This window comes from Hemiscyllium ocellatum, chromosome 2, assembly GCF_020745735.1.
Source record: "Hemiscyllium ocellatum isolate sHemOce1 chromosome 2, sHemOce1.pat.X.cur, whole genome shotgun sequence".
Classification (NCBI taxonomy): Eukaryota; Metazoa; Chordata; class Chondrichthyes; order Orectolobiformes; family Hemiscylliidae; genus Hemiscyllium; species Hemiscyllium ocellatum.
Window position 1 is genome coordinate 1,874,757 of NC_083402.1, and position 20,111 is coordinate 1,894,867.

A 20,111-nucleotide genomic window follows, 5' to 3' on the forward strand; every position below is an offset into this window, starting at 1 on the left:
GGGATCCTACACTGTTACACCTCACTCAGCACTGAGCCGGGATCCTACACCGTTACACCTCACTCAGCACTGAGCCGGGATCCTACACCGTTACACCTCACTCAGCACTGAGCCGGGATCCTACACCGTTACACCTCACTCAGCACTGAGCCGGGATCCTACACCGTTACACCTCACTCAGCACTGAGCCGGGATCCTACACCGTTACACCTCACTCAGCACTGAGCCGGGATCCTACACCGTTACACCTCACTCAGCACTGAGCCGGGATCCTACACCGTTACACCTCACTCAGCACTGAGCCGGGATCCTACACCGTTACACCTCACTCAGCACTGAGCCGGGATCCTACACCGTTTTAGGACGGGCTACCGTCCCCGTGTTCGTTTGAAAGAGAGAAACACTGGATCTGATTCAAAATATAAGCTGTTTACTGAGAGAGAGCCGTACACAACATACAGTGAGGTGTTTACAGTTCACTGGAGAAGGCGCCTTCTGAAATCTTTCCAAAAAACCCCTGCTTGATATATTGTTCGCTAAGCTAACACTACGTAATCACTCACACACGTGATCTCTCACAGACAAAGGCCTCCTGTGAACAGGCCTCAGCCTTGGCAGGTATCCACGAGATGGTCTGTCTCGTAAACAAGGTCTCCGAGTGAAGGCTGCCATTGTATTGGTCTGACCTTGGTAGTCCAGCTGCACAGGCAGTTTCGGTGAACAGTCCAAACAGCAGCTCCGCAGCGCCCCCCGATTTCCCAAGCAGCAACTACAGTTCTACCCTCCCTAGGCTTATTAGATATACATCCCAACACTCCCTCCCTTGGTCTCTACTGAGGCCACAACAACCCAAACCGTTACAAACGCAATGTCGCGCGGCAACCGGGGCCGGGTGTGTCGGCGGACGCCCCCCTCGCGTCCCTTTGGCTTCTCCGAACACGTTATCTCAACCAGGCCGACCGGTCCTAGGGATACACTAGTTCGGAGTGAAGGGATCCTTAAGCAGCATACCTCTACAAAACAAGCAACAAGCAAAAATTAACAAATAGTAGGCAATTCTAGGTTACGTCTTTTAAAGAAAACATCTACAAAAAGCTATCTCAAAACCATCAAAACGATTAAAAAAAACATTCATACTGAGTATGATAACAAAAGCGAAGAGAACCAGAGGAAAACACAAAGTGGATGAGTTAGGACGCCTGCAGAATGAAGGTCTGCTGTCCAAAGAACACCTAATTGTACAACTACTCATTAAAATCGGTTGTATTATATCATGACATCCTAAAATAATTTTAAACTACTGACATCGTGTCAAATCTTTTGCAATAGGATTCAATGAGCTTTCCCTCCTTCCCAAAGGTCTGTTGTTAAGTCGGTTCTGGAAGCTGCCACAAAACTGGCATTTTCCTTCCTCAAAAATACAGTGAATACAATTTACTGAGTGCACGATTTTCCTTCTATCAAGCTGCTTTGCAAGCCAGAAACTTAATCAGATTCCCGACACGGATACAAAAGCCAGGGATCTGCTAAAGCCACATGACCACAGGCCATTATTCTGAAGGTCAATGCACGACTGTGCCTGTCTTAGGTTGTTCCTCGCTCGAGGAATCTTACCCGTCATTGGCTAACCAGTCACCTTCACTGACCAATAAAAACCCACATCCATTTCACAGACGTTAAGGACGGACACGGGCAGTGGTAACTGGCTTATTACTGTGAACAGTGGCCGTCGAGACCAATCGAAGCCATTTAGGAATACCAGATGATGGCTAGGAATCTCTTGAGTGAACAATAGTCTGTTGAGTCTCGAGGCATATAGCACTTCACAATCTCTAACTGCAGCATAAAAGCACAAATTTACCTGTTGTCAATTTGAACGGGAAAGAGAGAGAAAAAAAATACACAACTAGGGGGTCTCTGCACCTCAGCCCTCACATTCTGAGGCCCTAATATGGGAAGGATTAGAAATGAGAGATACAGTTATAAAGTAAAATCATAAGTTGTCCCGCGCTTCTCTCTCAGGCATATCTCCTCCATTCCCTCTGATACCGATCCCGTAATCTTTCCTTGGGGTGCCCCCATCACAGGCTCCTCCAGCACCGCTGCCTGGTATGCGGGTGGGGGGGTTATCCTTTCCCGTCAGGGCACGGTCGATCGTTCGTGTCACAAGCGTCCTGGTACATGGTATACAACAACAACCACAGGTAATAAAGATAGCAACAGAGATGCATAAACCAAGGGCCAGCTGTCCCAGCACAGTTCCCCATCCACCGAATGTGCTATTCAGCCAATCTATGACTGGGTTTTTTAACCCCTGGCTGCTCAGAAATGATGCCAGTTGTTGTTCCCCTCCCTGTCGTTATCAAAATCATAAACGGAATGGCTCTTTCTTCCCTTTATAGATCAGGACACTCCCGCCCAAAACGCCCCGTCCTTCCACAATAATGGCATCCTGCCTGTGGAGACCTTCGTCTCTGCCCCTGTCGCTCAAACTCTCTATCAAATGCTCCTCCATGTCTCTCCCTACTCCCTTCCTTCCCTGCCCTACATGCTATCACTCGCTGCTCCGGTTGCTCACTTTTGGCTGCATCTTCTCCTAATTACCTCATCAACCGCAGCTACCATCATTTACGCGTTCTGCTCCTGTCACTCGTCCTTTCTCTCTTTACAAACACTTTCTGTGCCCCTCCTAACAATTCATTTAATGGATTTATCCCACTTCACCCTTCTATCTTCCATATCTTTCCCTATCCAGCATCCCCATATAAGTCTCCTTTCTCCCGCAGTAAATAGTATATTCAAAATAGACATTAACTCAGCCCACAAATACAGACTGCGCCTCAAAAATAAATTAATTTGTTCTGACAATCCTATCGGATTCTCAACCAGGACCGTCATTTCCCTTTAAATGTTCCGACCTCCCCACTGGTGAGGGGGTCACACACAAACCCAATCTCCTTGTCCCCTATCGGCACTTTAGTCGTTACGTTCTTCCTTTTTTTAAGAAATATTGCAATGTTCTTAGCTTCTCATATCCTCAAACACCAATTTATTAATTCATGCTTGACTAACTTTAAAGCCTGTTCCTAACATGTAAACATATTTATATATTTACGTCCATTTATTCAGTATTTAATATTTAAAATGTAAAATGCATACAGTTCCCAATTTTGAAATCCACTGTAATCACCCAGATTTAGTACCCTAATTTAGATCCAAAATTAGTTTTCTTATGTACTCCTGACCAATCATTTCTCAATTACAATACTTTAGGTCGTAAAATAATCAGAGCTGTCTTACAACAATTTGTCAATTCAAGTTAAAAACTTCTAACGCATGCGCAATGGTCGAATCCAAGGTCACAGATAATAACCATGGAAACTTTCGTTTTTTACAACTACCCACTGTCGAACGAAACTTCGACTGTCCTTCATATATTGCTTTTAAAAGAGGTTAGTAAGAAAAGTAGTTAGGGAGTCATGACTCATAAAAGAACAGAAGTTAGTCGCCTTAAAAAATCATGTTAAGCTCACATAAAAAGAAATCACTTGAAACAGCAGTCCTGGAACTCAAGCCCTAGAAACAAAACTTACTCATTCAATCACCAACAAACCAATGTGCATTCAAACCAAATCACAAAGGGTTAAATGTTTTGCTAGCTATACACGCGCTCTCTCTCTGTTTGCACAGTCCTTTGTGAGTATCCTTACCCCTAACCCTTATTCCTCGCAATCCTTCTATCTATCCTTCTCTCTTGGTTTCTCTTCCCTTTGTCTTTTTTCACCTTCCATTTTTCTTTATCTGTCTCTGTTTGTTCTGAAACATGAGTTTGTTATTTTGGGTTAAAAGAAAAAAGAACTCTGTCTGCAACTTGGCCCTGAAGCCACTGTCAACATAATACTGGGTCCAGGGCGCTACATAATTTGGCTTTTTATTGATTTAAATTTTTTTTTAAAAAAATGATCTATGAACTGACACAGGGATGACATAAAAGTAAACTTTATAGGTTCAGTAATTATACCAAAGTTCAAAGGTTTTTTTTTGATCTTGTAATGTTTTAAAAACTTTACTCACGCAAAATAGAGTGTCTGAGCTATAGCCAAATCCCACAATACGAATACTCTAGTTTCTGGACTAGAAATTGGTTCGCTTATAATTCTAATCTGCAGCTTTAAAATTTTATTTTGAAATTTATCAACAATTAGTAATTTAGAACATTAATTATTAAAATCAGTTTGTATTCCATCACTGGTTACTAAATTCCATATTAATTTAGTTGCATTATTGTCTTGATTCCTACAATATAGATATTTCAAGCTTTTTGGACCCTATTCAATAAGATGCACTCTAAACAAGATTTTTTGAATATTAATTTGTTTTCCGACGTGTTACCTGGTGTGATAAATTTTGAGCACGATTACCTGCTGTCTCTTCTATATTTATAAGAACGTTGGAAGAGTCGGATGGAAATCTCTTTTTCTACTAGAACATATTCAAATTCACAAAAATTGCCAATACAAATAGTAATAAGTTTTACTTGGTATTTACATCATTTGTTATTCTAAATATATACATTATGTATATCTGTATTTACAAGAAGGTTTATACAAAGTGCATAAACCGCATCTCATCAGTCAAGCAATGAATGCGCACTCCAAGCTTCGAGAATGCGTCCCTCGCTAATAGGTTCACTGGACACTTCAGAGCAAGGAGTTGGGGTAGAGTGATTTTATGTTGCTCAATCGTTATTACAGTGGGCTGTGTATATGGCTGTTTCTCAATCATCCCCGAGAATCACACAGCTCTCAATACCCTCCCTGAGAAGAGAAAGCCCTCTGGTAATTTAGCAAACGCCCCTGTGTACCCGGAACACAGAAGGCTTTTTCAAAAAATGCATAATCTTAGGGTCATGGAAATGAGAGATTCCTCGCAATCCCCACCTGTACTCCTCGGAGTACAATAAATCTAGTATTCCTTACATTTTTTATATTCTTTGCCGAGATCCAAACACTCTTTTCTGCCTCTCCTGCCCTCTGGGGTCTTCTTTCATAACACCTCATTACTCTTTCACTTGCATAGTTGATTTGAAAGCCTGCCCCCCCCCCTTGTTTCTGTTTCTATCTTTCTTTGTCACTATCTCCGTCGTTTCTTACTGTAAGCTGTTGTCAAAAATAAATTTTCCTGCTGTCCACCTTTTAATACTTTCATTTAAACATAAAAATTTCTCCCAAAAAAACAATGGGGATCAACCTTATCAGATACCACCTAATCTTTTCTCCCTCTCTCAATATCTATTAAAATTCTATCCTGAAAGAAAATCACGTTAAGCATTCATGAAATTATAATCAAAAATAGCACACTGAATCAAATGACAGACAACAAGTTTTAAACATAAAACTATTAACAAACAGATGAATTCAAGCCAAAGCACAAAGTGTTAAACTGCTTGTTAGCTGAGAATGCCTTCAGTCAGTCTCTCTCTTTCACACAGACACACTGCCGGCGCACGCAGCATTCACTCTCTCTCTCTCTCTCTCTCTAGGGCAACAATGCAAACTTCTCTCACAGACTTCCACACACAAACTCTTCTTCTCCCACAAACTTTTACAAACACAGAAATACTCATACACACATACAGACATTTACACACCCAGAGACTCTATCTTTCTCACAAACAAAGTCCCTCTCACACACACATACACACACACACACAGTCGCTCTGTCCGTAACTCTGTGTCTGTCTCTGTCCCCGGTCCTCTGTCTTTTGTCTCTCTCTCCACCACGGCACTCCTGGGTGTCGGGCGCACGAATGCACCACCTCGACTCCTCACAAAGCCTGTCCCGATCAGCGCTGTCCTCTGGTCAAGGGAAGTATATACTTTACTCCCCAGTCATTAGTGCAGGAGGGAAGCTTAAGCTTTACCCGAGATCGTCTAGCGCGGGGGATTATACGTTTTACCCCTAACAATACTTTCAGCGCCCACCTAGAGCACTTTTTTTCTTCAACACACTACCCACCTCTAGGACTTTCAGCGCCCACCTAGAGGACTTTTTCTCTTCAAAACAATAATACTCACCACCCCTAGGACTTTCAGAAACCGCGCGGCCGGGATGACCCTTCCCCTAGGGGACTTTTCTTCATAAATAAACGGTCCGACTCTCTCTCGGGCTGCCAAGCCCACAATTTCGGTTGGCAAAGAGTTGTGAGACGCCGAGCAAATAAGAATTTAGCGTATTCAAATCCCTACTGGAGATCTTTTTTGAAAAAGGCGCCTCCGAGCCTGATTAGAAGTGGCCGGCCATTCGGCGACCTCTCAATCCCTGCCAACAGGCGTGTCTCCACTCCCTCCATACGTTCGGGGTCACCAATCTGTTAGGACGGGCTACCGTCCCCATGTTCGTTTGAAGGAGAGAAACACTGGATCTGATTCAAAATATAAGCTGTTTACTGAGAGAGAGCCGTACACAAAATACAGTGAGGTGTTTTCTGCTCACTGGAGAAAGCGCCTTCTGAAATCTTTCCAAAAAACCCCTGCTTGATATATTGTTCGCTAAGCTAACGCTACGTAATCACTCACACACGTGATCTCTCACAGACAAAGGCCTCCTGTGAACAGGCCTCAGCCTTGGCAGGTATCCACGAGATGGTCTGTCTTGTAAACAAGGTCTCCGAGTAAAGGCTGCCATTGTATTGGTCTGACCTTGGTAGTCCAGCTGCACAGGCAGTTTCGGTAAACAGTCCAAACAGCAGCTCCGCAGCGCCCCCCGATTTCCCAAGCAGCAACTACAGTTCTACCCTCCCTAGGCCTATTAGATATACATCCCAACAGACTATAAGCTGGTGTTGTGGGGTTTCCGTTTCCTCCAGCCCATGTCAGGTCAGGGTGTGGGAGGGAATTTCATCTCCAAACTCAGGTGGACGGGTGGACGACTGTTTGGAAAGGGACTGTCGTGTCTCCCTGACCTGCCCAGCTTTCAGTGTCTGTCCGCTGCCACCAACCAGCTGTTAGTGCCCATTCACTACCACCATGGTACCAGCTGTGTTTGCTGTGTGTTACCTGTACCTTACACAGTGGGGTTCCTCCCTGACAGGTCACATGACACTTCCTTACAGTATGAACTAAATTACAAGGCTGTCATGATTAGATTAGATTCTCTACAGTGTGGAAACAGGCCCTTCGGCCCAACAAGTCCACACCGACCCTCCGAAGAGAAACCCACCCAAACCCATTCCCCTACCCCATATTAACCTAACACTATGGGACAATTTAGCATGGCCAATTCACCTGACCCGCACATCTTTGTGACTGTGGGAGGAAACCGGAGGAAACCCACGCAGACACGGGGAGAACGTGCAAACTCCACACAGACAGGCGGGATCGAACCCAGGGGCTGTGAGGCAGCAGTGCTAACCACTGAGCCACCGTGCCACCTAATATCACAGAGCCTAGATGAGAGTGGTGCTGGAAAAGCACAGCAGGTCAGGCAGCATCCGAGGAGCAGGAAAATCGACATTTCAGACAAAAGCCCTTCATTCCCGCTGTGCTTTTCCAGCACACCTCTAATCTAGACAACAAGTGTTTTATTAACGGGCATCTCTGGGACCAAACGTTGATCAAATATTCTGGATCATCAAGAGATATGCATAACTTCAATAATCCCTGACCAAATGAAGCTTTGAGACATCGCATTCCTCAAAAAATCTATGGAAAAACATTAACACACCTCCTGAAGTCAATATAGATCGATGCACACAATAGAAACACGATGCAGGGGGTATAGATATCACTGGTATACTTTACTTACAGCATTAAATACGCAGACATTGCGATATTTGAGGTATATGATTTTGGTCAGTTGACCAAGATTACTGGTTGATAAGGTGCTGGTTAAAATTAAGTTTGCTGTATTTTTTAATTAACTTGTTCAGCAATTTTATGACACACCTCTGGGACAGATGGGACTTGAACCGGGGCTTCCTAGCTCAGTGGTAATAACCTTACCACTACGCCACAAATACTGCAAAGACTACTATGCTGACATTCCCAGGCATTCTCGTATCCGAATGCTGCCCAGGCCTGAAACTGCTTAGCTTGTGAGATCAAGTGAAATCAATTGTTTTCAGGTTATTATGGCTGTGGGTGGGTTTTAATTAGGTAAAAACGAGGACTGCAGATGCTGGAAACCAGATTCTAGATGAGAGTGGTGCTGGAAAAGCACAGCAGTTCAGGCAGCATCTGAGGAGCAGGAAAATCGACGTTTTGGGCAAAAGCCCTTCCTCAGGAATACAGGCAGGAAGCCTCCCTCACAGACTCGGGAACGAGCAAAACCCTTGCAGGTAAAATAGAAGCTGAAATATTGCTTCTGGGTGCTCCGGCCCGTCCCACTCCACAATAAGATCCGGGTGGATCCGTTTTAGGTTTCCCAGCTCGGACTGATGACCTGGGAACAGACGACGCGACATGAACAGGAAAGGCTCTATTTCAGGGAGTGATTCACTGAGGAAGCTTTATACTGAGGGGCAGAAACAGTTTGTACTGCACTGATGCAATGCTTAGATTGTCTCAAACCTCAACATTTCCTACATCGCTAACAGAAACACAGCGGGTTATAAATAGACATTCAGTAACCTCAATAAAAACCAACAAAACATCACAAGCAGATGGCATATATGAAGGGAACACATTCAGAGGCCTGGCCAATCAGAAAGGCAGAAAATGATGGAGAGATTAGAGGGGGAACGCAGTGAGAAAAGGATGATAACCTCACACCGTACTGAGATGACAGCACAGACACACTGCCCCTGTATTACAGCACAGACACACTGCTCCTGTATTACAGCACAGACACACTGCCCTGTATTACAGCACAGACACACTGCCCCTGTATTACAGCACAGACACACTGCTCCTGTATTACAGCACAGATACACTGCCCCTGTATTACAGCACAGACACACTGCCCTGTATTACAGCACAGACACATTGCCCCTGTATTACAGCACAGACACACTGCCCTGTATTACAGCACAGATACACTGCCCCTGTATTACAGCACAGACACACTGCTCCTGTATTACAGCACAGACACACTGCCCCTGTATTACAGCACAGACACACTGCCCTGTATTACAGCACAGACACATTGCCCCTGTATTACTGTACGGACACACTGCTCCTGTATTACAGCACAGACACACTGCCCCTGTATTACAGCACAGACACATTGCCCCTGTATTACAGCACGGACACACTGCCCCTGTATTACAGCACGGACACACTGCCCCTGTATTACAGCACAGACACACTGCCCTGTATTACAGCACAGACACACTGCCCCTGTATTACAGCACAGACACACTGCTCCTGTATTACAGCACAGACACACTGCCACTGTATTACAGCACAGACACACTGCTCCTGTATTACAGCACAGACACACTGCCCTGTATTACAGCACAGACACACTGCTCCTGTATTACAGCACAGACACACTGCTCCTGTATTACAGCACAGACACACTGCTTCTGTATTCCAACACAGACACACTGCTCCTGTATTACAGCACAGACACACTGCTACTGTATTACAGCACAGACACACTGCTCCTGTATTACAGCACAGACACACTGCCCCTGTATTACAGAACAGGCACACTGCTACTATATTACAGCACAGATACACTGCCCCTGTATTACAGCACAGACACACTGCTACTGTATTACAGCACAGACACACTGCCTCTGTATTACAGCACAGGCACACTGCCCCTGTATTACAGCACAGGCACACTGCTCCTGTATTACTGTACAGACACACTGCCCCTGTATTACAGCACAGGCACACTGCTACTATATTACAGCACAGATACACTGCCCCTGTATTACAGCACAGACACACTGCTCCTGTATTACAGCACAGACACACTGCCCCTGTATTCCAGCACAGGCACACTGCTACTATATTACAGCACAGATACACTGCCCCTGTATTACAGCACAGACACACTGCTACTGTATTACAGCACAGACACACTGCCTCTGTATTACAGCACAGGCACACTGCCCCTGTATTACAGCACAGATACACTGCTCCTGTATTACAGCACAGACACACTGCCCCTGTATTACAGCACAGACACACTGCCCCTGTATTACAGCACTGACACACTGCCCTGTATTACAGCACAGACACACTGCTCCTGTATTACAGCACAGACACACTGCCCCGGTATTACAGCACGGACACACTGCTCCTGTATTACAGCACAGACACACTGCTCCTGTATTACTGTAGAGACACACTGCCCTTGTATTACAGCACAGACACACTGCCCCTGTATTACAGCACAGACACACTGCCCCTGTATTACATCACAGACACACTGCCCCTGTATTACTGTAGAGACACACTGCTCCTGTATTACAGCACAGACACACTGCCCCGGTGTTACAGCATGGACACACTGCTCCTGTATTACAGCACAGACACACTGCTCCTGTATTACAGCACAGACAAACTGCCCCGGTGTTACAGCACGGACACACTGCTCCTGTATGACTGTACAGACACACTGCCCCTCTATTACAGCACAGACACACTGCTGCTGTATTACAGCACAGACACACTGCTCCTGTATTACTGTACAGACACACTGCTCCTGTATTACAGCACAGACACACTGCCCCTGTATTACAGCACAGACACACTGCTCCTGTATTACACCACAGACACACTGCTCCTGTGTTACAGCACAGACACACTGCCCCTGTATTACAGCACAGACACACTGCCACTGTATTACAGCACAGACACACTGCTCCTGTATTACACCACAGACACACTGCTCCTGTGTTACAGCACAGACACACTGCCCCTGTATTACAGCACGGACACACTGCTCCTGTATTTCAGCACAGACACACTGCTCTTGTATTACAATACGGACACACTGCTCCTATATTACAGCACAGACACACTGCTCCTGTATTACAGCACAGACACACTGCTCTTGTATTACAATACGGACACACTGCCCCTGTATTACAGCACAGACACACTGCTCCTGTATTACTGTACAGACACACTGCTCCTGTATTACAGCACAGACACACTGCCCCTGTATTACAGCACAGACACACTGCTCCTGTATTACTGTACAGACACACTGCTCCTGTATTACAGCACAGACACACTGCTCCTGTATTACAGCACAGACACACTGCTCCTGTGTTACAGCACAGACACACTGCCCCTGTATTACAGCACAGACACACTGCTCCTGTATTACAGCACAGACACACTGCTCCTGTATTACAGCACAGACACACTGCTACTGTATTTCAGCACAGACACACAGCTCTTGTATTACAGCACGGACACACTGCCCCTATATTACTGGAAAGACACACTGCCTCTGTATTACAGCACAGACACACTGCTCCTGTATTACAGCACAGACACACTGCCCCTGTATTACAGCACAGACACACTGCTCCTGTATTACAACATGGACACACTGCTCCTAGATTACTGCACGGACACACTGCTCCTGTATTACAGCACAGACACACTGCTCCTGTATTACAGCATGGACACAGTGCTCCTGTATTACAGCACGGACACACTGCCCCTGTATTACAGCACTGACACACTGCTCCTGTATTACAGCACGGACACACTGCCCCTATATTACTGGAAAGACACACCGCTCCTGTATTACAGCACAGACACACTGCCCCGGTATTACAGCACGGACACACTGCTCCTGTATTACAGCACAGACACACTGCTCCTGTATTACTGTAGAGACACACTGCCCCTGTCTTACAGCACAGACACACTGCCACTGTATTACAGCACAGACACACTGCTCCTGTATTACAGCACAGACACACTGCCCTGTATTACAGCACAGACACACTGCACCTGTGTTACAGCACAGACACACTGCTCCTGTATTACAGCACAGACACACTGCTCCTGTATTACAGCACAGACACACTGCTTCTGTATTCCAACACAGACACACTGCCCCTGTATTACAGCACAGACACACTGCTACTGTATTACAGCACAGACACACTGCTCCTGTATTACAGCACAGACACACTGCCCCTGTATTACAGCACAGGCACACTGCTACTATATCACAGCACAGATACACTGCCCCTGTATTACAGCACAGACAAACTGCTACTGTATTACAGCACAGACACACTGCCTCTGTATTACAGCACAGACACACTGCCCCTGTATTACAGCACAGACACACTGCTCCTGTATTACAGCACAGACACACTGCCCCTGTATTACAGCACAGACACACTGCTCCTGTATTACAGCACAGACACACTGCCCTGTATTACAGCACAGACACACTGCTCCTGTATTACAGCACAGACACACTGCTCCTGTATTACAGCACAGACACACTGCCCCGGTATTACAGCACGGACACACTGCTCCTGTATTACAGCACAGACACACTGCTCCTGTATTATTGTAGAGACACACTGCCCCTGTATTACAGCACAGACACACTGCCCCTGTATTACTGTAGAGACACACTGCTCCTGTATTACAGCACAGACACACTGCTCCTGTATTACTGTAGAGACACACTGCCCCTGTATTACAGCACAGACACACTGCCCCTGTATTACTGTAGAGACACACTGCCCTGTATTACAGCACAGACACACTGCTCCTGTATTATTGTAGAGACACACTGCCCCTGTATTACAGCACAGACACACTGCCCCTGTATTACTGTAGAGACACACTGCCCTGTATTACAGCACAGACACACTGCTCCTGTATTACAGCACAGACACACTGCTCCTGTATTACACCACAGACACACTGCTCCTGTATTACAGCACAGGCACACTGCCCTGTATTACAGCACAGACACACTGCTCCTGTATTACAGCACAGACACACTGCCCTGTATTACAGCACAGACACACTGCTCCTGTATTACAGCACAGACACACTGCTCCTGTATTACACCACAGACACACTGCTCCTGTATTACAGCACAGGCACACTGCCCTGTATTACAGCACAGACACACTGCCCCGGTATTACAGCACGGACACACTGCCCCGGTATTACAGCACGGACACACTGCTCCTGTATTACAGCACGGACACAATGCCCCGGTATTACAGCACGGACACACTGCTCCTGTATTACAGCACGGACACACTGCCCTGTATTACAGCACAGACACACTGCCCCTGTATTACAGCACAGACACACTGCTCCTGTATTACAGCACAGACACACTGCCCCGGTGTTACAGCACGGACACACTGCTCCTGTATTACAGCACAGACACACTGCTCGTGTATTATAGCACAGACACACTGCCCCTGTATGACTGTACAGACACACTGCCCCTGTATTACAGCACAGACACACTGCTCCTCTGTTACAGCACAGACACACTGCCCCTGTATTACAGCACAGACACACTGCCCCTGTATTACAGCACAGACACACTGCGCCTGTATTACAGCACAGACACACTGCTCCTGTATTACAGCACAGGCACACTGCTCCTGTGTTACAGCACAGACACACTGCCCCTGTATTACAGCACAGACACACTGCTCCTATATTACAGCATGGACACACTGCCCCTGTATGACTGTACAGACACACTGCCCCTGTATTACAGCACAGACTCACTGCTCCTGTATTACTGTACAGACACACTGCCTCTGTATTACAGCACAGACACACTGCTCCTGTATTACAGCACAGACACACTGCCCCTGTATTACAGCACAGACACACTGCTCCTGTATTACAACATGGACACACTGCTCCTAGATTACTGCACGGACACACTGCTCCTGTATTACAGCATGGACACACTGCTCCTGTCTTACAGCACGGACACACTGCCCCTGTATTACAGCACAGACACACTGCTCCTGTATTACAGCACGGACACACTGCCCCTATATTACTGGAAAGACACACTGCTCCTGTATTACAACATGGACACACTGCCCCTGTATTACAGCACAGACACACTGCTCCTGTATTACAGCACGGACACACTGCCCCTATATTACTGGAAAGACACACTGCTCCTGTATTACAACATGGACACACTGCCCCTGTATTACAGCACAGACACACTGCTCCTGTATTACAATACGGACATACTGCCCCTGTATTACAGCACAGACACACTGCTCCTGTATTACAGCACTGACACACTGCTCCTGTGTTACAGCACAGACACACTGCCCCTGTATTACAGCACTGACACACTGCTCCTGTGTTACAGCACAGACACACTGCCCCTGTATTACAGCACAGACACACTGCTCCTGTATTATAATACAGACAGACTGCCCCTGTATTACAGCACAGACACGCTGCTCCTGTATTACAGCACTGACACACTGCTCCTGTATTCCAACACAGACACACTGCTCCTGTATTACAGCACAGACACATTGCCCCTGTATTGCAGCACAGACACACTGCCCTGTATTACAGCACAGACACACTGCTCCTGTATTACAGCATGGACACACTGCTCCTGTATTACAGCACGGACACACTGCCCCTGTATTACAGCACGGACACACTGCTCCTGTATTACAGCACAGACACACTGCTCTTGTATTACAGCACAGACACACTGCCCCTGTATTACAGCACAGACACACTGTCCCTGTATTACAGCACAGACACACTGTCCCTGTATTACAGCTCCTTTGTCCATGTTTGAGCCAAGGCTGGAATGAGGCCAGGAGCTGGGTGACCCTGGGGGAACCCAAACTGGGGGTCACTGAGCAGGTTATTGCTGAGCAGGTGCTGCTTGATAGCCCTGTTACTGACCCCGTCCACCACGTTACTGAGGATCGAGGGGAGACTGATTCGTGGTAAATGGCGTGGTTTGTCCTGCTTTTTACCTGGGTAATTTCCCACATTGTCGGGTAGATGCCAGTGCTGTAACTACTGGAACAGCTTATCTCGGGCGGGCAGCAAGGTCTGGAGCACAAGCCTTCAGTCCCATTGCTGGAATATTATCAGGGCCCATTGCCTTTGTAGTATCCAGTGCCTCCGGCCTTGTCTTGCTATCACACGGAGTGAATCGTATCGTCTGGAGCCTGGTGTCTGTGATGCTGGGGACCACTGGATGGATCATCCATTTCTGGCTGACGACTGCTGAGAAAGCTTCAGCCTTACCTTTTGCCCTGATTAGATTAGATTAGATTCCCTACAGTGTGGAAACAGGCCCTTCGGCCCAACAAGTCCTACATTTACCCCTTCACCTAATACTATGGACAATTTAGCATGGCCAATTCACCTGACCTGCACATCTTCGGACTGTGGGAGGAAACCGGAGCACCCGGAGGAAACCCACGCAGACACGGGGAGAACGTGCAAACTCCACACAGTCAGTCGCCTGAGTCGGGAATTGAACCCAGGTCTCTGGCGCTGTGAGTCAGCAGTGCTAACCACTGTGCCACCGCGCTGATGGGCTGGGCTCTTCCATCATTGGGGATGGGGATACTCGTGGAGCGTCCTCCTCCAGTGAGCTGTTAATTGTCCCCCAACATTGACGAGTGGATGTGGCGGGACTGTGGAGCTGAGATCTGATCTGTTGGTTGTGGGATCACTCATCTTTGTCCATCACTTGTCGGGAGTGTGTTGCTGGAAAAGCACAGCAGGTCAGACAGCATCTGAGGAGCAGGAGAATCAACATTTCGGGCAAAAGCCCTTCATCAGGAATGAGGCTTGTGGGTCGGGGGGCTGAGAGATAAATGGGAAGGTGGGGTGGGACTGGGGAAAGGTAGGTGGGAATGTGATAGGTGGATGGAGGTCAGGGAAAAGGTGATAGGTCAGAGAGGAGGGTGGAGTGGCTAAGTGGGAAGCGAGATAGGCAGGTAGGACAAGTCATGAGGATGGTGCTGAGCTGGAAGGTTGGAGCTGGGGTGAGGTGGGGGAAGGGGAAATGAGGGACAACTGATGAAGTCCACATTGATGCCTTGGGCTGGAAGTGTTCAAGGCGGAAGATGAGGCGTTCTTCCTCCAGGCGTCTGGTGGTGAGGGAGCGGCGGTGAGGGAGGCCCAGGACCTGCAGGTCTTTGTCCTAGTGGGAGGGGGAGTTGAAATGTTGGGCCACGGGGCGGTGTGGTTGATGGTGCGGGTGTCCCGGAGATGTTCTCTCAAATGTTCCGTCAGTTGGTGTCCACTCTCCCCGATTGTAGAGGAGACCACATCAGGAGCAACGGATGCAGTAGGTGACATTGGTGGAGGGGCAGGTAAATCCCTGTCAGAGATGGAAGGCTCCTGTGGATGGAGGTGAGGGGGAAGGTGTGGGACCAAGGAGTCACGGGGGGAATGGTCTCTGGAATGCGGAAAGGGATGTGGAGGGAAATATATCCCTGGTGGTGGGATCCGTTTGGAGGTGGCGGAAATGTCGGTGGATGATATGGTTAATGCGAAGGTTGGTAGGGTGGAAGGTGAGCACCAGGGGCGTTCTGTCCTTGTTACGGTTGGAGGGGTGGGGTCTGAGGGCGGAGGTGAAGGAGATTAGATTCTCTATTTTTTAAGATTAGATTCCCTACAGTGTGCAAACAGGCCCTTCAGCCCAACCAGTCCACACTGACCCTCTGAAGAGTCACCCACCCAGACCCATTCCCCTCTGATTAACGCACATAACACTAATGGCCAATTCTCCTGACCCGCACATCTTTGTGACTGTGGGAGGAAACCGGAGCACCCGGAGGAAACCCACGCATACACGGGGAGAATGTGCAAACAGTCGCCTGAGGCGGGAATCGAACCCAGGACCCTGGTGCTGTGAGGCAGCAGTGCTAACCACTGAGCCACCGTGACGCCCCAGATGAACTGGAGGGCATCTTTAACCATGTGGGAGGGGAAATTGTGGTCCCTGAAGAAGCAGGCCTGTACTCCCATGCCTGTCATCTACTGTATCCATTACACCCAATGTGGTCTCCTCTGTTGATTATTGTGTGTTGTCCATTCAGGATTTCCTGAAGAAGGGATCATGCCCAAAATGTGCAGTTTCGGACGCCATCCTATAGGAAGGATGTGGAGGCCCTGGAACGGGTGCAGAGGAGGTTTACCAGGATGTTGCCTGGTATGGTAGGAAGATCGTATGAGGAAAGGCTGAGGTACTTGGGGCTGTTCACCTCAGTGAGGGTGAGGTGCTCATCCTCATTGATAATGTGTCGCAGGTCATGAAGAACATTGCGTAGTTTTTCAGCTGCAGGGAAATACTGACCAACGAAGGGTACCTTGTCAGCTACAGCCCTGTCTGTCTCCTGAGGAGGTCAGTACGGTTCCCCGCTGTGGCACATTGGAACTGGCAAACGATGAGTTGAGCATCATACCCAGTTCTTACTATTAGGGCTTCCCCAAGCACCATCATCTGAGCAGATCCTGTGCATGTGGAGGGCGTGTCGGTAGGGAATCGCTGTTTTAATGTGTTTTGTGTGGAAGCTGGAGAGGTGCAGCGTGGTGAGGTATGAGAGGAGATCATGGAGCACACAGACAGCAAAACTGGTCAGCTTGATCTGGGAGAGAGAGAGAGAGAGGGAGAGGGAGAGAGAGAGGGAGAGAGAGGGAGACAGAGATGGAGAGGGAGAGAGATGGAGACACAGAGACAGAGAGAGAAAGAGGGAGACAGAGAGAGAGAAAGTTGGGGGGTGTGGGGGGGGGGGTTCCTGTTGAAGTAGCTTTCCCGGGGGGGGGTCCAGCGTGTGAACGAGGACCCACAGAGACTGAGCCCTGAAGCTGAATGACGAAGCAACAGCATCTGCTCCTCGGACGCTGCCTGAACTGCTGTGCTTTTCCAGCACCTCTCTAATCTAGACCAACAGCACCATCACAACAAAGGCCACCCGAGAGGGGGGTGGGGTGGGGGGCGGTGGGGGTGGGGGTGGGGTGGGGGTGGGAACAAACTGAGCACCAACCTCCGAACCACAGCTTCCAGACACTGGCCTGTTCCAAACCAAGGGAACTGGCAGCAAAACCTGCAGCAACTGAACACACTTTCCACCGGTGTTTACCTCAACAGTGAGTTATAACCCCCGAGACCCCAGACACTCCAACTGAGCTAGCAGGGAGGGGGAGGTGGGGGGGGGGTGGTGACAGTGCATTAGGAGTCCAAGGGTAAGAAACTAGATTAACGTTTCTGTGGTCAAGACTGTGTTTAGCATTTGAGCTGCGTTTAATGTAATTACTGTCCCCCGTCTGGCTGATTGTGTCAATTTCACTGTTTTATTGTATTTGCTTTTTCTCTCTTGTATTAAACTCACCTTTTGTATTTAATAAAACCCTGAAACACCCGCCTACTGCCTTCCTCATTTCACATTCCTGAAATCAATGCCAGCGTCAGAACCAGGGACCTGGGGTGGTTCAAATCACCTAAAAATCATCACGTTACTGACCGCAAGCCAGAATCCTACAGCTGCCAATCCTGGGAAATATTGGAGATTGGCTCCCGGTTATCCCAAATCTCTGCCCATTCCCGCCGTGCCCTGTGAACAGTTTGAGTCAGAGGCATTTTCACCACATTCGGAATGAGCTGGGAATGTTGGTACTCACTGAGAATCTGTCTGGGTGGAGAGCACCTGAAGGTGGTTACCTGAAAATGAGATGAAGATGAGCTTGTTACTGAGCAGGTTCTCCAGTGGGAGCATCACCGTCCCATTCCCCAAACGGAGCACAACATACGGGTATAGATCAAGAGTGATGGTGGAAAAGACAGCATCCGAGGAGCAGGAAAATCAACGTTTTGGGCAAAAGCCCTTCATTGGGAATAAGGCTAGGAGCCTCCAGGGTGGAGAGATAAATGGGAGGGGGGCTGGGGAGAAGGTAGCTAAGAGTACAATAGGTGAATGGTGGTGGGGATGGATATGATAGGTCAGGGAGGAGGGTGGAGTGGATAGGTGGGAGTGGAGATTGGCAGGTCATGGGGACAGTGCTGAGCTGGAAGTTTGGAACTAGGATGAGGTGGGGGAAGGGGAAATGAGGAACCTGTTGAAGTCCACATTGATGCCCTGGGGTTGAAGTGTTCTGAGGCGGAAGATGAGGCGTTCTTCCTCCAGGCGTCTGGTGGTGAGGGAGCGGCGGTGAAGGAGGCCCAGGACCTCCATGTCCTCGGCAGAGTGGGAGGGGGAGTTGGGCCACGGGGCGGTGTGGTTGATTGGTGCGTGTGTCCCGGAGATGTTCCCTAAAGCGCTCTGCTAGGAGGCGCCCAGTCTCCCCAATGTAGAGGAGACCGCATCGGGAACAAGAACATTTTCCCTGAAACAGCTCCCCTTTCCCCATATCCAGCCACAATATCCCCATCCCACCTGCCCCACAACCTGTCATCCCTGTCACCCTCCACAAAGCCCCTCTCTCCCCATCACCACATCTCTGTTTGACTTACCCCATTCCACTTGATGACTGCTCTCAGGGTGACTGTGTACTCTCTGTCTGGGTGCAGTGCCACGTTCAGATATCCGTCAGTCTCCTGTCCATCTCCGATGGTGACTGTGATTCTCTCTGAGGAGTCCCTCAGGACCTGGTGACTGATGTACGGCCAGTCAGGCTTCGAGGGGTCAAACCCTTTGAGGTAACCTGCTGTGCAGACCTCAGGGAATGCTGCACTCCTCGTCACAATAATCTGGTAGGAACTAAAAATATCCCAAACAATCAGAACATCAACAACGGTGCACCAAACCATCGTGACTCACCATGCAGGGGGACAGAGACAGAAGGAGAGAGAGAGAGGGACAGAGAGAGAGAGACAGAGAGAGAGAGAGAGAGAGAGAGAGAGAGAGAAAGAGTGGAAAAGAAAGAAGGACAGAATGAGAGATAGAGAGTTGGAGAGACCAAACCAGAGAGAGAATAAACACGTGTAGGACCATTTGGTGCAGTCACTTTGGCACGGCCTGTTTGGCACAGCCGGTTTTGGCACGGCCGGTTTGGCGCGGCCGGTTTGGCACAGCCAGTTTTGGCACAGCCGGTTTGGTGTGGCCGGTTTGGCGCGGCCAGTTTTGGCACGGCCGGTTTGGCGCGGCCGGTTTGGCACGGCCGGTTTTGGCACGGTGGGTTTTGGCA

At 48.3% G+C, this 20,111-nt stretch overlaps 1 long non-coding RNA gene across 1 annotated transcript; it reads right to left on the reverse strand.

Moving 5' to 3' along the window:
• Positions 1 to 413: 413 nt before the first annotated feature.
• Positions 414 to 19,618, reverse strand: LOC132826357 (uncharacterized). The gene is made up of 3 exons (XR_009645871.1): positions 19,438 to 19,618; positions 18,609 to 18,648; positions 414 to 2,174 (listed from the first exon to the last, which is right to left on the reverse strand). It is a non-coding gene; the product is annotated as an uncharacterized LOC132826357 (long non-coding RNA).
• Between the last annotated feature and the right edge of the window lie 493 nt (positions 19,619 to 20,111).